A 7,959-nucleotide genomic window follows, 5' to 3' on the forward strand; every position below is an offset into this window, starting at 1 on the left:
ACCTCATGTTGAAAATGAAATTTGGATCGTGATCAATCCCATTAGGCGTTCAACTTTTAGTAAGGCGCCTTAGATGTCTAACTCTCAACACATAAGAGGAACAAATAACATCTTGACTATATAAGCCTCTTATATAGTTCACACCATACCAGAAAATGGATTTTATAACGGTCCGGTTTAGGAACAACATTTTACCATATCAAAGCATAGTACACCCTAAACTTAAGTCCCACTATGTATCTCAGGTGTTAAGGATACAATGACAGTACCTTTTAATTAAGTATCATTCATGATAGCGATCCATGAGATGATCTTGATGCGAGTCAGTTCAATACTAGTTCTATAACAAGTACCTATGAAACTTGGTTACAAACAATTGTCTAATTTCATCAAGTGAGAGTCAACCAATCCAATTCATATTAGTCATACTTCATATTTGCTTCCATAGTTATAACCGACTATAAACCTTTAGAATAATAACCTTATTCATGGATTAAACATGTTCACATAGAACACAACAAGTATTAATGTGATGACTATATCCCAATATATCATAACATTATCTAATAGTTGTTGTTGTAATTTTACAATATCCGAATAATTAATCAAATCAAAAACCCATTTCTAGAATAATAAAGTCTTATAGATGAAGTCTGACCATTCATACATAGCTCAAAAGAATGACTTTATCAATGGATCTGACAAAATTAAATTTGTGTGAATTCAATGAATACTATCATCTCCATACTTAACTCTACTCTAATTATATTTAAATATCTTGGAGAATATGATTGGTGTTCTTTCGTGACATAAAGTCTCTTAGCCAGAATAAGTATACTCTCGAAGTTACAAAGATTTATATGTGGCCCTTTTGGTTTTTGAGCACTATAACACTTCCTAAGTGCACATTCAACCCTAGATGCTTTTGATCTATGTTTTCTCTAATTATACATGCAATTTGATTTTCCAAAGCATACATCCTAACTAGCATACAAATTGTCAAATGAACAATACAACTAGTAAGATGACTTACCTCTTAGAAGGACTTGTAGTTCTTGACCTTTGAAAGCTTGAGCACCTCAAGTATATGCCTCTAATGGTTCACAAACACCAATATGCAAAAGTATTCTTGAGAGAATAATTTATTTAGCATAAAATCAATACACACTCTCCAAGAATGTTGTGGCTATTAATCTCACCGGTTTTGGCTCTTAGGGGTTTATTTATAGTGTAGCAAATGCTAGGGTTACACCTATGAAACCCTAATGACCTTTCATCTTACTTAGGCTCCATGGGTTAACCTCCATGGACTATCCATGGATTATCTCATTGGTTTAGCCCATCCTAAATAACCATGGATCATTAGCCCACACTATAAAAATCATTGATTTACACAATCAATCCCCATATATTTTATTTAGCCTCTTTTGATCAAACAATTAATTCCAAATTAATTCTTGATCAATACTAATTAAATAATATGATTTCATATTAATATATTATACTTATAATATATTAATAAATCATAAATAACCTTATTCTCAAAAGTCCATCCTATCAAATTGCACCGGTGAAGGCAACCCAAAGGACCATGCTATAATCGGGTCCAATACATCCCAGTTATAGTTATGGGCTTAGACACCAAATCCAACAGTCTCCCACTTGGATAAGTCTAATAACTATTGCTATCAATGTGACTTCAGGATCCAACTTAGCAATCATAATCTTTCAAAAGCCGCTGTCGAACTCTGACCTAGTTAGTGATGCGTCCTTCAGATAAGGGATCATATACTCCTTTGTTCTCAAGATATCTATGCGTACAAAGAAATGGAAAATAGTCATACTTATTGTCCTGCAATTTGTTTCTTGATTTCTGATTCGTCTGACATAGAGCATAACTGAACACATCAATTTAGTTCTGACCGGGCCCTACACATAGTCAAAACAGAGTCATCGAGGGGCCCAAGATATCACTATTAATCCTCTTAGGATTAAAAGGAAATGATAAACTTCGACATTATATGCTTGTACTAACCACTCATCAAATCATGCACAACAATACGTTTTATAACATTATGTTACTGATGCATTTTTGTATCATCAACGCACAACCAAATCGTAGTCAACAAATCATATATTTTAGTTTGAATACTATATGATATTATCATCTCACAATCACTCGTGATAAATTCCATGAAGTGATTCAGGTGAGCGCGGGTTGAATCCAATACTCAAATCTTATTTCAGGAGCACTCATGAATGGTGTATCAAACTTTGCTATGTCTAACACCTTAGACAATTTACAAGCCAACTCATGACAGTCTTATTTTATACTTACTTCCAATGTATAATCGACTGTGGATAGTTTGAATAATCTTATTATTCTGGAAGTTAAAACATGCAAAGTGAAACACAAAAATAATACTAATCCTATATGGCCCCAAAAATTTTGAGTGTAAATAAAACACCTTTTATTTAATCATCATATTGATTAATCATTATTTGTTATATAATGTTTCGAATAATCAACTTAACACTTGAATTAAACCAATAGTTATCCCATGCTCCAAGCATGCACACTATGTTTGTCTATGGTCCTTACTATGTGAAATAGATCAATTGTGAACATTTCCAATGGCACTCATTTCACAATTCAAAATCTTTATTGCAAGTGTAAGAATTCCGAATTCTTGTCACTGCTAGAATGTGTTAGATTTTAAACTATCATGCAATGATTCTTTTGTAATGTCTAGGTACCAAAAGTCACAGAGACTTGACCAACGATATTACAAAACTTTCCACTGGAAATTGTTACAAGACAATTCCAAGGAAGTGAAGTCTCTCATTCAAAGTACATTCTTTTGAACATCCTTCTTGCATAAATGTTTTTAACTTTCTCATATATTATTAATATTCAACTCCCATTATGGAAAATACTTCCATATTTGCCATATGACAACTCATTATTAATAGAATCTTGTCTAATCATAATAATGTCAACATGGTCTATCCATTACTATACATCAAACTGTCTTTATGCAACTAATCCTTGGCGCACATTAGATTGTCCTTAATAGTTGTTTAACCACATTAGTCATATCCGGTTCTATTCCTTTTTCCGTCTTAATGCCCTAGGCATTTGGAAAATTTAAACAAGAGAATATTATAGCATATACAATCGATCATATACCCGAAGCATATGGGATACGATTCATAATATCTTACATAAAGACATGATACTTGACTAGTCTTTTTCTATAATAATTCTATTTGCCATATATATAGAGTTTCCTTATGTCGAATCTTTTCAACATAATATTCATATATATCCTTGACTAAATTCGATTAGAATCTCATAATCTAAGCTTTTAGATTTGAAATGATGTATAAGTTTATCTACTTTAATTATTGCAAAACAACTTTTAACACTACAACTTGTGAATTGAAACTTTGTTTCTATAATTAACATTGATAACTTGCAACACTTACAATGATGATTAGGCTCCCACTAGCATAACTATTATTTTGTTACTAGCATAACATTTTTGTTCCGACTAGCTTTGATATGTATCTAAAATCAGTTGGACTTCTAGAAATCAATACTTATTGACTTTCTTACCAAAGTTTAGATTTCTGATATGAGATGCTTCAATAAGACTTTATCTAGGCTTCTCAAAATCATATTCCCTTCCATAGATAACTCACATGTGTTTCTTACCAAAGTTTAGATTTCTGATACGACAATGAAGAGGGATGTCGTAATCATAATCAACTTTATGAATGCAAATATCACAATTGCTATCTCCTTCAAATCTACTTAGTGAAAGTGTTTCCTCACAATCATTTTCATGAATTGGAGAGAAACCTTATGAGACTTACATTTTATGGTGTATGTGTTCTTATCCATGTGAATTTGTCATAACCATAATCTCAAGACAAGGTTACTGACAATCCCAAACTCATATGGACTGAACTTAGTCAATCTTAATTTCTTGCCATTTGGCAACACAAGGGCCTACCATGTTTTTCCAAGTTGTTGAGCGGATCACTCTTACTGATCAATGACTTTCACTGATCAAGGTGCTTTGCCTAATGCAAACAATTGAGAACTCATTGAACTCACATGCATAGTTAACTTTAACTGGAATGGGCACAGAAAGAAGAATATGTCAACATGATAGGTTACAAACCTCAAGTGGTGTGCTAGTGATTCACAATAGGTTTATTCTTGATTAGTTCTTGAAACTTGTCAAGATCTTTAAGACTCCCACTAACCTCTTGACATATAATATTCTCTTGTTAAGATATATTCTTGACAAACAAATATTCAAGAGTTACTGCATATTCTCATCAAGAATAACACTTCACACAATTGGTCTTAGTTGGTCTTTGTCCGTATCACGACTTACCAATTTCAAATGTACAAGAGTAAGAAACATTTTACTCTACATTTGATGAGTTTTATAAACCTTCTTAAGATATGTCACTCAAGTTACAATCTTGGAGTATGACTCTAAGACTTGTTTTGGAACGAAGTATGATTCACCTTAAGTGATTTAAACATTTCAACAATTTCCTGATTCCTCTTCTTAGCCATACAAATGTACTAAGATGTCCATAGAGGATCAATTGTGACATGGCTTTCACAATCATTAAGATGATCATATAACATGATACTCAAGTACTCTCCCATCCTTTCAGATTGGAGAAACTTTTATCTTTTTGCCTAATTTGATTCTTCTTATTCGTCCTATTATACATTGAAACTTTTTCAATGATTCAAAATTATACTTAATCTTGTAAGCACAACCATATTTACTAAAATTTAGTAAATCATGACAAATAGTCTTATCGTTCTTTGTGGTGAACCTGAACCAGTACACAACACGTTGTACTAGATCCCCCAGTCCTTCACTTGACTCACATATACATGTGTACAAGGAATTAGTCTTAATTTCCCAAAGACGAAATTCCTCATTCATCATACAATACAAGTTGCATAATTCCAAGTTTCTGTCCAATTAAAACTTTTGTGATGAGAATATTCCCTTATTTGGTAAATTTTGACACTACCACAATCGAAAGAATCAAATCCATTTTTAGATATTTCTAGAAACATACAAACATCAATTTTTGCAAATGCCATTGCAGGGAGATATAAAACAAGATAAAATCAAATTTTTATTTATTTATAAAACGTGGAATTTTTTTTCCTTACAATGCAATTACAAATGAAAAACTATGTTACTACACATTTCTAAGCAATCTATCACAACTCCTAGCATCAGCTAAAAAATCTGATCATAGAACCATGCGATCGAAATCCATCTCATCGCGATTAGACTCAACACGCCTTTCCTTTAAGTTTTCTTTGATCCTACAAAACATCAAAATGTAATCTTATCACATTATATATTAAGAATCTACAAATTAGGAACTTAATAGAGTTAGATAGTGAACTTTACCTGAAGCAGAGTCAAACATTTTGACTTTACCATCTCTTAGTTCTCTCAGGTAGTCAGAGAAGCTTCGCTTCCAATGTCCCTTCAAATGATAGTAGAAACAAATGGCTTCTTTTGCATTAACACATGAGACAATCCCAAAACTGACCTTTCTCTTATGATCAAAACTTTGAATTGTAACATCCCGTTTAAAGTAAAATAAGTAAATAATAAATCCGGAACCCCGAAATGTAACTTTAATATTATTTTATAACCAAATGTTATAAGTCGGATTATACGGGGTTAAAAAGCAATTTTGGAATTTATTTTGAAAAGGTTTTGGAGACTAAGGGGCTATTTGGTAAGTATTAGACTTAATTTGTAAAGGATCTCAGGAGGATGGGTTAAAAAGGTAAATTTCAGACCTTATTTGGAAAGAATAATTGAAGGAGGGGCCACTCCTATAATTATGGGATAGATCTTAAAGAATCCGGGTATATAAGCCTAATACCACCGGCGAACCCTAACCCTACTTCACTATGCAACCGTCACCCTCCGTCTTCATTTCCAGTAGCCGCCACCACCATGGGAGCCTCCTTAGCCGTTGTGTGCATCATCAAGGCTGACAGCCACCGTTCCGCCTACTTCCTCATCGATGAAACGCCACCATAATTGCTTTGCTGCTAGAGGCGCTGTGTACACTGGAGAAAGGCTGAGATCGAAGGAACAAGTTGCGTTCGTCGTTGTGTTAGACGTAAGCGCATAGGGTGCTCACGGTAAAGACCACCGCCACCATCTACATCTTCTTCTTCGTTCGTTATGTAATCTGATGTCATGTGTGTTGACTGGAATTGACGGTGGGCTTTGGCCGCCATTTTAGGGTTTCCAGTCGTCGTTGCCACCTATAGTGGCGTACTTGGGAGTGTTGAAGTCTTCAGATCGTGTTTCGAGTGTGGTTGCACGGCTGAGAATCAAGAGAACCGTCGCGACCACCATGAGGTGGTGGCTGTCACCGCAATCCACCACTACGCCGCTATCACCACCATTTGTGTTGTCTCTGTCGTTTCTGTGAGCCCCCAGGTGGGTGGCAGGGTCCATTTCGCAAGCCATAGTGTGGGTGTGTGTGTTCTATTGGTCGGAAAACCAAGAAAAGGCCACCACCACCACCACCGGCCACCATGAGGTGGTTGTGTGTGTCATTAGTGTTTGTGTTTGTGTTAATTGGATGGTATTGTAAATTGTAACAAAGTGTAATAATGAAAAGAAAATCCGGCACCACCACCGTGAGGTGGTAGCTGCCGCCTCCTGTCGCTACCGGCTGCCGTGTCGGGTGGCAGTGTGCTTTGATGGTGTTTTGACTCATTTGGATGCTTGGTCAAGGGACTAAGAAACCCTAATGGGCCCAATGAGGCTTAATGGGCTTAATAAACCATAATGGGCTCAATGGAGCTAAATGGACCTAAATGCCCAAACAGATGACTAATGGGCCTAGTGAAACCTTAATGAGTCTAATGAACCTTATTTGATCAAAATACATATCAATCGGACCTATTGGGCTAAGATGGGGTTGGAAACCCTAATTAGGGTTTAGAAAACCCTAGTATTAGATTTATGGGCTTGGACTTATTGGGACCCACTTTTGGGCCATTGGAATGGAATTGTGTGATTAAGCCCAATCACACCATATGAGTTGTTTAGAAGAGTGATGGAATTAATGGATTAAATACTTAATGTATTAAGTCATTAATGGGTTAAGTAAGAAACACTTAACCCTAATTGTCATTTTATGAGAAACCCTAATTTGACATGGGCTTTGTGTTGGGCCTTTTATTGGGCTTTGGTAATTGGATTATTAATGGACCATCCAAGAATGATCACATAGACTAGAATATGTTGATGGGCTTAGGGTAAGGCCCATATGAGGGTGTGGGCCCAATTTGGAAAATTAGGCCATAGTTTGGGCCTTGATGATTATATGATATTGGGCCATATGTTGGGCTTTGGCCCATCACTTAACTATTGAGCCTTTAGTGTGTGAGTTGGACTTTGGGCTTGGAACCCAATTATTAATTGGGTATTGTTTGATGTTGACAGTTCGGGAATCTATCAACCAACAGCTGGAGTTTTATCGGCGGGACTTTAACAATGCTAGGTGAGTTCTCCTCACTATATCAATAGGGTCTAAGGCACCAAGGCCGACCCTTTATGGATTGTATTCGGATTATTGCATGTTATGCTTACTGATTTACATCCTGGTAGTTAGGATGGTGATATGCTATGCTTTAGTGACCTGTTAGGTCGATATCCTGGTTATAGGATTGTTGCTATGCTTTGTGATCTGTTAGATCAGTTTGTCTGTTATACATATACATGCTAGTGTTATATGATGTCTATATGTACATGATTGTCCTAGTTATATGATGATGCTATGTTAGTGACCAGTTAGGTCTATATCCCGGTTATTGGGATGTTGCTATGATTGGTGATCTGTTAGATCGGTTTGACAGTTATATGAAAT

This window comes from Lactuca sativa, chromosome 4, assembly GCF_002870075.4.
Source record: "Lactuca sativa cultivar Salinas chromosome 4, Lsat_Salinas_v11, whole genome shotgun sequence".
In the NCBI taxonomy this organism is placed as follows: Eukaryota; Viridiplantae; Streptophyta; class Magnoliopsida; order Asterales; family Asteraceae; genus Lactuca; species Lactuca sativa.